The sequence below is a fragment of the Platichthys flesus genome, chromosome 5 (genome assembly GCF_949316205.1).
Source record: "Platichthys flesus chromosome 5, fPlaFle2.1, whole genome shotgun sequence".
NCBI lineage: Eukaryota > Metazoa > Chordata > Actinopteri > Pleuronectiformes > Pleuronectidae > Platichthys > Platichthys flesus.
The window spans coordinates 23,558,236-23,570,888 of NC_084949.1; the positions used below are offsets into that span (position 1 = coordinate 23,558,236).

Below are 12,653 nucleotides of genomic sequence, written 5' to 3' on the forward strand. Positions count from 1 at the left end.
GACACACAAGCCTGGGCAATAAAACAATCATCAATAATGATCCCAGTATCATTTTCATCAATAGCAAGAGAATAGAGGTTCAATATATCAATATTATGAGTGAGGAGGTAGAACACTTAACTGATATAACCAAGAATTTGACATGTGTCGTGATGATTATTGATGTCGACCCACGTGATAAAGTTTACCTTGAATTTATAAGCATTGTATTTAACTCGTATGATGTGTTGACACAGGTCCGCTTCACCAGATCAACACAACAACAGATGACGTTCAATGAGAGACAGCTACAATGAAGCTAGCGGCCACATACAGAAGCTAACAGCCAGCCCCTTAGTTCAGTTGTTATCAAATCATTCAGGCAGCTTCTCGTCCGTGTCTGTGTGTGTTTATCTGTTGTTTAGCATCGTTGTTGCATGAACTTCCCTGAGTTTAAATGCAGAGTGTGAGCGTCTGCAGAAGGGAAAGCTATCAAGCTAACAACAACACAACAAGCTAACATGTGGTTAGCATGAGACTCGTGCTGTGTTCGAGTCCCCACCTCAGAGTTGAGAGTTGGTGAAGAGGGGCAGGTTAGGATGAAGATAAAGTTATCTCACCCTTGTTAGCCTGTTAGCCTGCTAGCTTGAGCGCTCACTGCACCGGCGTGAACTCCCTCCAGTTTAAACCGAGTTATCGCGAGACTTTGACTTATCGCGGGAGTGGCAGCTGCAAACAGAGAGCGCACCAAACTGTCCAAAGTCTATAATAACAATAACATTTGGCTTTAAAATGAAGGTTTCAAAAATGTATGATTATCTTTTCACAATATTAACAGCACAAGCAACAAATATCAGAAAATTGAGTTTTTAACTTTTTCTTTGGTTTTGTGTCTTTTTGGTTTATTTATTTATTTTTGTATATGCGTAATTGTGTATTATATTGTATACTTTGTATTTTCCTTTTGTTAGCAATCACTAAGTCGTTGGATTTTTTGTTATGCTTTTTACATATATATATAAATATATATGTATATATATTTACATTGGGATTAGCTACAGACGTGAGCAATCCCTTATGGACCAATTTAGATAGATTTAGATAGATAGTTTTATCTTATCTAATCTTGTCTCATCTTATCTTATCTTATCTTAAATATTATGAAGACAAACATTTTTAAAAAAGCTATGAAAAGTACTATCAAAATTGTCTATACAGATAATATCAATTTAAATTTAAAACAAATTATCAGAATTTTTCAATCTCCTAAATTCTTTGTATGTTAATTCATTGATATAGAAAGTTGTGATGGCAGAGTTTGTCTCACAGAGGGCAGCATTGCTAAACCCATCAGTCTAGATTTGTTACTGCTGTAGGATTCCACTAAGTAGTTCTGTGGTCAGCAGCAGGCAGCCATTGGTTCTTCATTATATGAGTCGTACATGTGAAGAAACACATGATGATTATGTAGTCACATACCAAACCGATCTGATGACATTAATTTGGCACAAGCTGAGTTAAATCATCAAAATGCCTCAAGTTATCCGGCTCCTGATCTGAATGTGATCTTCCAACAAACAGCAACAAGGACATTAAACAGCGTAATAAACAATGAATCTCAGTATTCTGCATAATTACCTAATTTACTCCCACGACAGAATCCATCATCAGCATATGACAGCAGCAGTGTAGCGCCTGAGGACCGACTGCAGCTTTGTGACAAGTGCTGGGGTCTGAGACAAAGCCCAACACTATTCCTTATGTTTGAGATGCATTAGTGTCTCTAGACATGGGGAAAATAAACAGTGGGACTCAGAGGAAACACGAAAACACACAGGGAGAGAGAAGGGACTCATGAAGGACTGAAGCCGATGAGAGGGTTAAACACTGAGCTGAGAGATTGGGGTAAGAAGTCCTTAGTTTTTGTAAACAAAAGAGACGTCAGAGGAATGAGGCCCCCTGGAAATTTAGCAAAGCCTCCAAAGACCACACACACATTTATACATTAGCAGGACTGTAGCACAACGTTGAAGAATAATCATCATAAATAGCTGTGATCTTGATATTGCTAAAAATCACCATTAATTCCATTTTGGCCATAATACTCTAGATATCATACTTTATTGGACATATTTTAGTTTATAAATTATATTTAGATTTTCTTTCCCCAGAAATAAAAGAATACATATTTTGATGAATTGCTAAATACTTCCAAAGCCCAGTAGGGGGCAGTGTGGCTGAGTGTGATGGTCAACAGTTTAGCACGGTCACACACATGTGAGTGCTAAGTGAACAATGCAGGTCAAAGTTCACCAAACTTGAACTCCACACGAAACCACACTGGATTTGCTGCACTTGCATATTCGCTAATGTGTGACCAGGCCATTTATTATCTTATCTGTTTTTTCGGCAAATGCAGATTGATGATGTTTTATCCAGGGCAGTTTGCAGCAGTTGATCATTCAACACAGTTTAATCGGCATTAAATCACTAAATTCCCAAGTTAAATAACCGGTGGAGAGCAGCAGCAGAAGAGGTCAGAGCTGTCAGCTTTTGTCATCAGCATTTATGTGGGAAAAAGTGGTGTCAAATATGAAATTAAAGCGAGAGGGAGCAACAAGGGCATTTCTTTCTTTTTTCTACTTGGATGCAGGAGGGTGGAGGGGTGTGAATTCATGTGAAAAGGTCACACAGAAGACGTGTCTGCTTCAGATTGACATAACAGCTACCTGTCACTGTCTCTCTCCTTCTCCTTCTTTCAACCCCCAAGAGTATTGTGCTTATTTCCGTCCACTGTCCTCAGTCCCCCTGCACCTCCCTTCTCCTCTCTTTGTCTTGGACCCCCTATCTCCCTCGCTTACTGGCTACTAACACTCTATCTTCTGTGTCTTTCTTTATCTGTCACGGTTTGACTCACTCACTCTCTCTCTCTCTCTCTCTCTCGGGTATTCCGTGGCTCTCCTTGCCATCTCCACCGGCCCTCGCCATCCTGAGGTGGGCCTGGAATTCATGCAGCGATCCCTGCAAGATGACGTAAATGCACGAGGAAAAAAAACAGACACATAAAAACGCACACACACGTTTACAGACAGACACACACACACACACACACACACACACACACACAAGAACCATACCAAATAAATCAGCAGAAGTGCCCGCAGATGTGCCCTTCATTGCCATCTGCTGTGAAAAGCGTAAAAGCAGTTCACTAAACACCATCTTACATTCAGTGGCTTCTCCACTCACAGCATGTAAACATCACAGCAAACATGGATGCTCCAGTTTTATGTAAATCATAGAAGATGAGTCGGCTGACATCTAAAAGGCACATTTGATTTTGTCTTGTTGGCAGCAGAGTCGATTAACTGCAGAACGGTGAAAACTAATGGATGCGATTCAGCCATTAAACAGGCTTTTAGCATCAGGAGTCATCTGAGGCGATGTAGTAAATTCATTTAACGCACACAATCACTGCAGTTTAATAAGTGTTTTACACATTTTCTCATTGCTTCAGTGCATTTGAACAGACTTGATGTTTCCAGATTAGCCTCATCATCAGGTCTTGTGTAGCTGTAAACTTCCAGGCTTCTTGTTTGTTATCATTATTCTTGATTTTTCAGTGAAAGACGACCTCATAAAGGAGAAAATGCCTCTCCTGTGGTGTGAGGCCCCTAAATAGAAATAAAATGAGTCAGGTCGTGCTTCTCTCACGGCAGACAGACAGAGGTCACAGCTAGGTAACACGGGGTGCCGCCTCAGCAACTATTGTAACTGTAACTATACGAGGGGATAGACAGAGGAAGAGAAATGGTCAATTAGTGGGAAAAGAGGATATTAGCGAGATGAGAAAAGAGCCGAAGGCCGAGGGAGAGAAATGACAATTTGTAGTCGTCATGGGTCCATAAAGTGGAAGGCAGGGAACGGATGACAGAAAATTGAAGAGGAAAACAGAGAGATGGACAGATAACGAGGTTTGAGATCAAATGAAGCAAAGGTTAAAGAGTCAATCAATAAAGTAGTGATTTTAAACTGATGTGATGAAGGAGGACAGAGGAGGAGCCAGGAGCGATTTCAGTCTTCCCGTGTTCCCGTGCCCCAGGGAATACTTCAACAATAGTAGCTTATGGGTGACGTGCACACTCATGCACACTCATGCACACTCGTGCTCACTGAGAAAGGTGAATGCAAAAAACAGGTATCAGGCGTTGGAATCTGGAGGTGAAGTGGCATATTGCAACCAACCATAGACAGTATGTAAAGATGGATGACATACGAGCTTCCTAAAAGTGTAGCCAAAGTGAGTTGTTCACCCCCTGGTGGCTGGCTGCAGTATGAACCCACCTCCTCCATGTAAGTGGAATGCAACATGGACCAAACGTGTCTTTTCAAGTTTTTATTTTTCCAGTAAGTTTGGTTTTACTTAGTAATTTGATGATCCACAGGTTTGTTCATCCTGAGAAACATGTTGGGGCAACACGCGGAAGAGGATCTGCTCCTGATGTAGATATAAAAGATTAATTTCATAACAAAAAAATCAAACTTAGTTTCATCATACACAAATGAAAACATAACTTTAATTATATTCCATTCCTTGCCATGCTTCCCGCTCATCATACACAATGGAGCATGAAAAATCCATAGCTTCCACTCAATTAATTTACTCATTAATAAAATAAGAAAACCTCAGCGGGCAGATGACGTGTGTGTCACAGGATCTTTTGAATTCTTCCTCCCGGGGGTTTCCCAACATCCACAGTATTTGTACAATCCGCAGGGAAACTCTCCAGGAAGCAGATCTATTCTCATCACAGATCCATGAGCGTCTCTCCTCTGCCTGTCACAAAGGTACTTAAGTGTATACAAAGCCATTTTAGAAAAGTACATTGCTATGTTCATGTGTGTAGCGTGAGCATTATATTTTTATGAACTGTGGTGACTCACCTCTTCTGCAACCAATAATCCACCCAGCAGCGTTCCACTAGGAGTCCCTTGCTGTGTTATGACAGAAAGGGGCTTTGTGGTTGTGTTGGTGTGTGTGTGTAGTCGCTTGTGTGCAGTTCTCATCGGCAGGAACACAGTGCACAAATGCGTTTTTTCCTGCAGGGTTACTTGATCAGGACAATAAGGCATTGGAGAATAAGAATGGAAATGAAACGGTGGGAGAAGAAGAAGGCGGATGGTGGTAACAAGGTGGTGGGAAGGAGGGAGAAAAGAAGATGGAGGTAGAGAAGGGCGGAGGAGGTGGAGGAGATGCGGGGACGTCATGAAGGGAGCGAGGAAGCTGTGGAGAAAGAGCTGCAACAAAAACAGCCTCAGAAACTGAAGCACAGAATTTGTCCTGCATGGAGAGTTGTGTGTGTGTGTGTGTGCAGGGAATGTGATGCACTGATGCTCAGTTACATTATTGGATTTTAAAGGCTGATACGAATGCCAATATCTACAGAGTCAATAATGTATGATATCATCATCAATCACCTCGGGGTAACAAAATTACTTCGGGTCAGATAGCAGCAGTTTATGATTCAGTGGTCCAGCATGTAATTTACCCCCATGTCCAGTTCTAACTGGGTTTCCACATTCATTCTGCAGGAATACATTTATGAGTTGTGTTGTTTTGTCTCTGAAACACTGGAGATAAATTTAGTTTCACCGAAAGTCGCTTGGTTGCAGAGTCATAAACACACCTCTGATTAAAGATACTGTTCAGGCTCCAGTAACATAAAGAACAGTGATATCACAGGTCATGTCAATATGTATAAACACAACAAACACCCTCTGTATTCGCTCCATAGCCTTTAATATCAAAATTAATGTGCAACCTATATATGTACATCTTTGTTACAGTTTTGGCTGCAAACCACCCTGACCAGAAAAATTTAGAAGATAAATTGTTTAATATAAAATACAAACACAATTGCACATATTTGATCATTAATGATAATAAAATATGCAATTTTTTATGGATACGTTTGTTATGTGTTTTAGTTTGTTTATTGTTTGACTGTTTTTCGCTTTATTTAACTGTTTTGATATCTCACATGTTGTTGTTGCATGTGATATATTAATGTTGTCGTTCAGTATGTGTGTAGTGTGTTAACGTTTAGTCCCTGTCCTGGACAAAAAACTATCAACAGAATAAAATAAATGCAGACACTGATTTGTCTGGTTTTTATAGGTCAACCGTTAAATCAGTGCGGCTCTGATCTACAGCCCCATTAAATCAACACGACTACGTCTGACTGCATGATGTGTGGAACCCATACACAAAAAACCCCGGACGGCTGCGTCAGCCATGTGCTGCAGCTGATGTGGAGGGAACGACTCTCCACTGGCATCAACAAACTTGTTTACACGAGAATAGAGAATCCGCCGGGTCATCTAGAAAACAGTAGACGCAGACTGTGGGATCAGCAGTCTCACTCCCTCTATCCATTTTTATTTGTCTGCACTTCTGTTAACATTTACATTCAACCAGCACATTGTTGACGGTGGAGTAAAGACAAGGTCAATGGCACCGAAGCGATCCGAAGACACTAATTGGGAGATCGCAAACGTCCGAGTCGGTTGCTCCAGACGCTCTTTGGTGTTTTTATTTCACAGCGAGCGAGTGGGCACGTTGACGCCTCTTCTAACGTGCGATTGAAGCAAACTTGAAAAGACAAAAAGGATACAGATATCTCGAGATGAGAAAAGAGGAGCTGTGCGTGTCGAAGAAGCAGAAGAAGATGAAAACAGATCTGAGAGCTTTTGGGAATAAGAGCCAACGCTGCTGTCGATGGGCTGTCTAAAAAACACAGTGGACTTTATACTTTATGTCCTGCCTCCCTTCACTTGAACACCCCGGAGATTTAGCAAATTGTAGACGTTGCATCCTTCATGTGTGAAATGCAAAGACTGGATAATGTGCACACAAGATTTCTTTCCCCATATGTTCAAGCCCCCATTGTCGTGACTCCGCTCTGAAAGGCAAATCGGGCGACAGTCATTTTCTGCTTTTGTGCTCTGGCACAGAGGAAAAGAAATAACATCGAAAACAGAATTGGGAAAAAATAATAAAGAGCTGTTACGTAACCAGAGCACAAACATGGTTAGAAGGAATGATGCAGGGAGTCAAAGAGAAGGAATGTGTGGTGAGATTCTCTGAGAAGATATTATTACAACAATAACCCTTTTGATCGGGCTGTCATAAAGCACAAGCTGTTTTACATCCAGCTTTAGAGATACAATATGTGGTGTCAGTAAATTCAACATCTGTCCACGGTCCCAATCTCACAGATGCTGTCGTGTCACTGACAATTTGTGGCTCCTGCTTTTTCTGGACATGGCTTCATTTTTTCTCCTGGTGTCACAGGTCAACACATTTACAGCCACAGTCTGGTGGGATGTTGGTTCTAAGTGTGCTGGTGGTAACGTGCACAGGTCAACTGGGCTACACCAGCGATTTGAGTGATGATCGAACGCTCTTTAGTTTGAGCCTCAGCATCGATCCGTGAAGTCGAACACTTCCAGAAATCACTTTCACACTTGGCATTTGTATCGTTAAGTGCTCAAGGAAGTGCAGTGTTCAATTTTTATGCATTTTGGACGTGTGATATGTTCAGTAATAGTAAACTTTGAATAAACAGGGAAACAGTGCTTTGCAGTGGAGGAGGGGCAGCCTTCCCAGGAAGTCTGGGGAATATCTTCATCTTCTTCTTCGTCTTATTCTGCATCCTCAGCAAGTGGCGACCCAGGGGCCATGTCTGTCAATAATATCTGTCCCGCCAGATCATTTGGATCACATTGGACTGTTGCATGTGCCAATCTCCAACAGGGCAACAACATTGAATCACTTTCTCTTGAGCATTTTGTTTTCAAAGTAAAAGCACAGCATTAATTTTGTTGCTGCAATGATTTTAAACATTTTGAGTGAGCAGAGCTCTTATTTTGAAAAGTTGTGAATTTGAAGATTGTGTTGACCGCTTAACAGGCCTCTGGAAATAGCCCATGAAAAAACCACACCACTTAAATAAATCATTCAAACTCAGCTACACACATGAACAGTAATAAAGCAAATGTCCTTATGGAAAAACATACCTGGTTCCGGGGGCCTTTAGTTAGTCTTACACAAAAGTAGAAGATAAGGTACAGACAGTATGTCGTGTTTGACTCGTCTTTTTTCCTGAATAGCTGAACCAAACGTCACGGTGAATCATCTCTCCCTGTGAATCAACCTAACTCTCTTCCCTCTTTCTACTGAATACTGATGATAAGGCACAGAACCTGGAGTGAAGCCTCAGAAATTGCCTCGGCTGTGTTCTCTGATCTGCGACTTCACGTCTATGGGAAATGACTCCTCTGTCCGTGACCTTTGCGGGTCCGACAGCTTCGGCTGGATTAAGTTGGATCGAGGCTGACATCTGCGAGAGTCTCATAACGGGCGAGAGGAGTGAGTTAATGTGGGAGGGGTCGGCTTCTAATGGAATGGAAATGAGCCCCCCCCCCCCGAGGCAGTCAGTCCATCAGCCAACTCTTCTGGCCTATTGATTTCCCCTTTCTTGCTCCTCCGTCATCCATGACGAAGACCTTCAGCAGGTTCGTCTTTCTGCAGAAACTTTATACACAAGGGGGGGGGGGGGTCACAGCCATGTGCAGAGCCAATGTAAAAAGCTTCACTGAGCGAGTGATGATAACGGAACTGGATGCACATTAAAACACAAGGATCCACCAGCTGTTTCAATGATCTATTAGAAGAGGAATCGATATGTGGCCGGACGGCTCAAGTCTATTTCAAATCACGGCAGTAAACAGAAGAGTAAATCAAAAGGAGAAATTAAGAGTCTTATTATTCTGCCAGCTTACATCAGTAGCGTTGCCATTGGGAGCTGTGTGATTTATTCCCTGTGCTGAAGCACATGCATATCTTGAGGACAGCAGGGAACAAGGCGTAATAAGAACTCAATGAATCGTGAAACAAGTAAATGGTCACACAAATGGAAAGAGGACAGAACGGATCTCATACGTCATCCCAGACCAAACTCTCCTCAGCATGATTCTCGAGTTCTTCAAGTGAGAATACGAAAGAAGAATTAAATGGTCTGACAACTTCAAATATCTATTTGTCATAAAGTTAGCTTTAAACAGGGGGTGTGGAAACTAATACAATATTTATTTCACCCCCATCAACGAATATCTGCTGGACAAAAATAAACTTAACACAATAGTACAACAAAATGTATAAATATCAGTGTTGGAAATCTGGTCAGTCTGGCCTGATTGTGTAAATCCTGCTGACAAACCAACAAACACATGGAAACACATCCTCTTGACGGAGGGAAGGAACTATTCTGGATTTACACTTCATCACCTTAAGACCCAATTCAGGAAAATCTGTATATCTGCTCATCTCTGCTTGCGCTGCACATTTTTGTTCCCCATACCATCGGCCTTTTATGGGAAATAACAAGTCTGTGGGACACGCTCATGTATTCCTTCCTCTTACTGTATTATTTATTATTCATCATTTTGCCTATAAACCTAATCGTAATATATCCATATATCCATATATATATATATATATACGCTCTGTATGATGTTAGATTTATTCATAAATGTGTGGACAGATGTGAAAACTTCATCATAATAGTGTGATGAAGAGGAGTGGTGGTCCATAGGTCAGCAGGTTTTTGTTGCGGTAAATAGGCAAAAATTTTGCAGCCCTGCTGTCGATGAATCATTTGTTTCTATAATTAATATTATTGTTGTTGCAGGCTCATTTTCAGCCCACGCCTGCCTCGTTGATTGACTTAAATGTGTTGGTGTGTGTGTGTGTGTGTGTGTGTGTGGATATTTCTATTTTGAATCGTATCATATCATAAATTTAATTATGCACTAGCCTGGAAGATATTCGGGTCATTAGCTCAACGCTAGAAACTAGAAAGCGATTCCTAGTTCATCTACATCTATATTCACGGTTCATATTCTCATAATATCACCATATTTATCAGTTTTATTTAAAAGCCTTGGCAATAAAAGGCATCACCAACAGTCCAGCATCCAAACGTTTGATGTTTTTTTTTAATTCTCCACCAGTTTGTGAACATGACAGCGAGAGAAAAGGGAAGAAAATAACTCAAAGAAATATGAAAAAGAAAACCCTGTCTGATAGTTTGACCTATCTCACATAAAAGGCCTCTAACATTAGCAGAGGGCTGGGTGTGTTTGCGTGTTTGTCTGTTTGTCTGTTTTAAGTCTTTACAGATGAGTCCATGGAGCTAATTGAAATAATATTGAATACACGAAAAATCAATTCAGATACAAACCGTTTAAACACTGTTGAGTCACGTTGTGTGTCTGTGCAATGACGCGTGTGAATGCTGGAAGTTAACAAAGTACATTGTATGTACTTCAGTCAGTACTACACTCACAACGGAGGTACTCTCCTTGCGTCTCCTCCATTACATCCCTGAGGAGAAGAGGCAGCTTTGGTTAGTTAAGATCTCAAGTACAAAAGAAATGATCCACACATTAAATGATAAGGATTTACTTTATAATCTTATCTGTTTATCCTTCGAGGGTCCCAGGGGAAGCTGGAGCCAATCCCAGCTGATATCGAGCGAGAGGAGGGGGGGGGGGGGGGCTTGGACAACCCTACCCAACAACAACAACGACTGCATTTATAAAGACAGCTAAAGTGCGTATCTCTGCCCAGCTTTTAAAGTCACCTTTATAAATGGACTTTTATTTTGATCTACACCGAATTGCACAAATCAAGATCCATGGATTATTCTCTAGGAATCAAATGAAAATGTTGCTCAAGGGCTTATTTTGCGATGATAAAGACGGTGGATGTTTACAGGTCTTTCTTGGATAATGTCCAACCTCACAACTAAGTTTCATGGAAATCGATTCGGTATCAAACAAACACAGGCGCAAATAGAAACTCTGGCTGAAAGGAATGAGCTCCATCGTGATGTAAATCCTTTACGATGATGATTACAATGTAAATCACATTCACGATATTTACAAATGAATGCGTTGAAAAGTTAATAATTGTATACCAAATGTACAAAGCTCATATTTCCTGTGCCCTAGAGAATGAAATCATTTCTTTAGAGCATAGCAAGAATGTGAACTTAACTTTTACATTCCTGCTTTTAAACCACTTGTTTACCACGAAATCTGTGAGTCCTTCACTCGGTGTGGATGGTCTTTGTATGTGTGCGTGTATAAATGTTAAATAAACATTTTAAAATGTATAATTACTGGGTACAGGATGTGGATGTGATTGCAACACAAGGCATTCGTGTGGCTTTATATTGCAAGTTCCATTTGCAGACCAGCGGGTCATGTAACATTGAAACATGCATTCAATTGAATCTGTGGTGTTGCAGGTAGTTGCTCCATTGAAACTTTCAATTTAACACACGCAACACATTCTGCTGAATAGAAAACATTGTATAGAATGTGTGAATAACCAGGGTCAGGGAACATTGCACCTGAGCCAAACAGGAAGAGCAATTTAAAATGTTCTTTCTAACAAAGGAAAAGGGACCCTGATTGGGCACGATAGAAAAATCTCTTTTGAGAGGCAGAGAAATGAAAAAGGTCGTGTTTTTCCTTTTCTCCTGTTCGACCACCGTCTGATCACGTCGCGCTCGATGCCTGCAGAGAAGGACGACAGTGTATAAATGTGTTTACTTCCTGAGTTCCTCTCCGACGAGCCGCGGCGGTTTGTTGAATTGTTTTATCCGTACGCGGTTTAATTTGCGGATTCGTCTTTATTTTTGTCAGGCTGATGACATTAGCGGCAAAAACAACAACAGGTCCTTGTCTCGGTGGCAGGAACAAACAGTCAGTGCTGCGCCGGCGATAAATGGCGTCGCTCGTTCTACATCAGCAGCGGTTTTCAGTCTGATGACCCCCCCCCCTGCCGAACAGAAGCTGATGGAGGTCATTTTTACAGGTTGATCAATAATCAAAGGGGAGGCAACTAATTAAGAAAGGTCCATGCGGAACACTTTTCCTGGTAACATGCTCCTCTGAGATGGATTTGCTGATGGAATACCGTTCGGGATTTGGGACTGTATAGGTCAGCAGGGCTGGATTAAACTTTTATGGGACCCTGGGGCACAAATTAGATGGAAGGCCCCCCCGAACCTGCGGTAACCTCTGACCTGCACCTCCCAAGCCCTGTGTATTCAGCATGGACCCTGTCACCTTCCAAGTGCCCATTAAGACAGTGAGAGTGCACACAGCTGCATAGCAAGGAGCAGAAACCACCAGCCCCAGGTTTCCACTCTTTACTGAGCACTTGAGGAATATGCACCATTTGAGCTCATGAATAATTAGAGGTGCTATTGTCACTATTTATATATTAAAGATGCAGTTTTTGAATTGATTCTGGAAGAACTTTTTTTTTTTATCTTGTTTGTTGCAATTCCCCAAAAAATATATAAAGTCGTCTGAAAAGAAAAATGATCGTGAACAAGTCGATTTTAAGTAATGAATAAAAACAGCCTTGTTGGAAAAGGTGACCAGACTCTGCAGCTGCATTTGGGTCTGATGAGGGTTTTTACTTTCACCTCAGAAGTTAGTGCAGGACTTTAACTGTCCAATAGAGAGTGAGTATCGGTTTTAAATTCATCAAGTGGCCACAAACAAACGCTCCAAATAAATGCCAATGTGGCTGT

The 12,653-nt window shown here is 41.3% G+C and overlaps 1 protein-coding gene across 2 annotated transcripts in view; it reads right to left on the reverse strand.

The window, feature by feature from the left end:
• Positions 1-690, reverse strand: part of mad1l1 (mitotic arrest deficient 1 like 1) — a 52,087-nt gene extending 51,397 nt beyond the window's left edge. For both annotated transcript variants that reach the window (XM_062388528.1, XM_062388527.1), the window contains exon 1: positions 600-690. The gene's annotated coding sequence lies outside the window, so the exon portion shown is untranslated. The remainder of the gene's footprint in view (positions 1-599) is intronic.
• Positions 691-12,653: the final 11,963 nt, after the last annotated feature.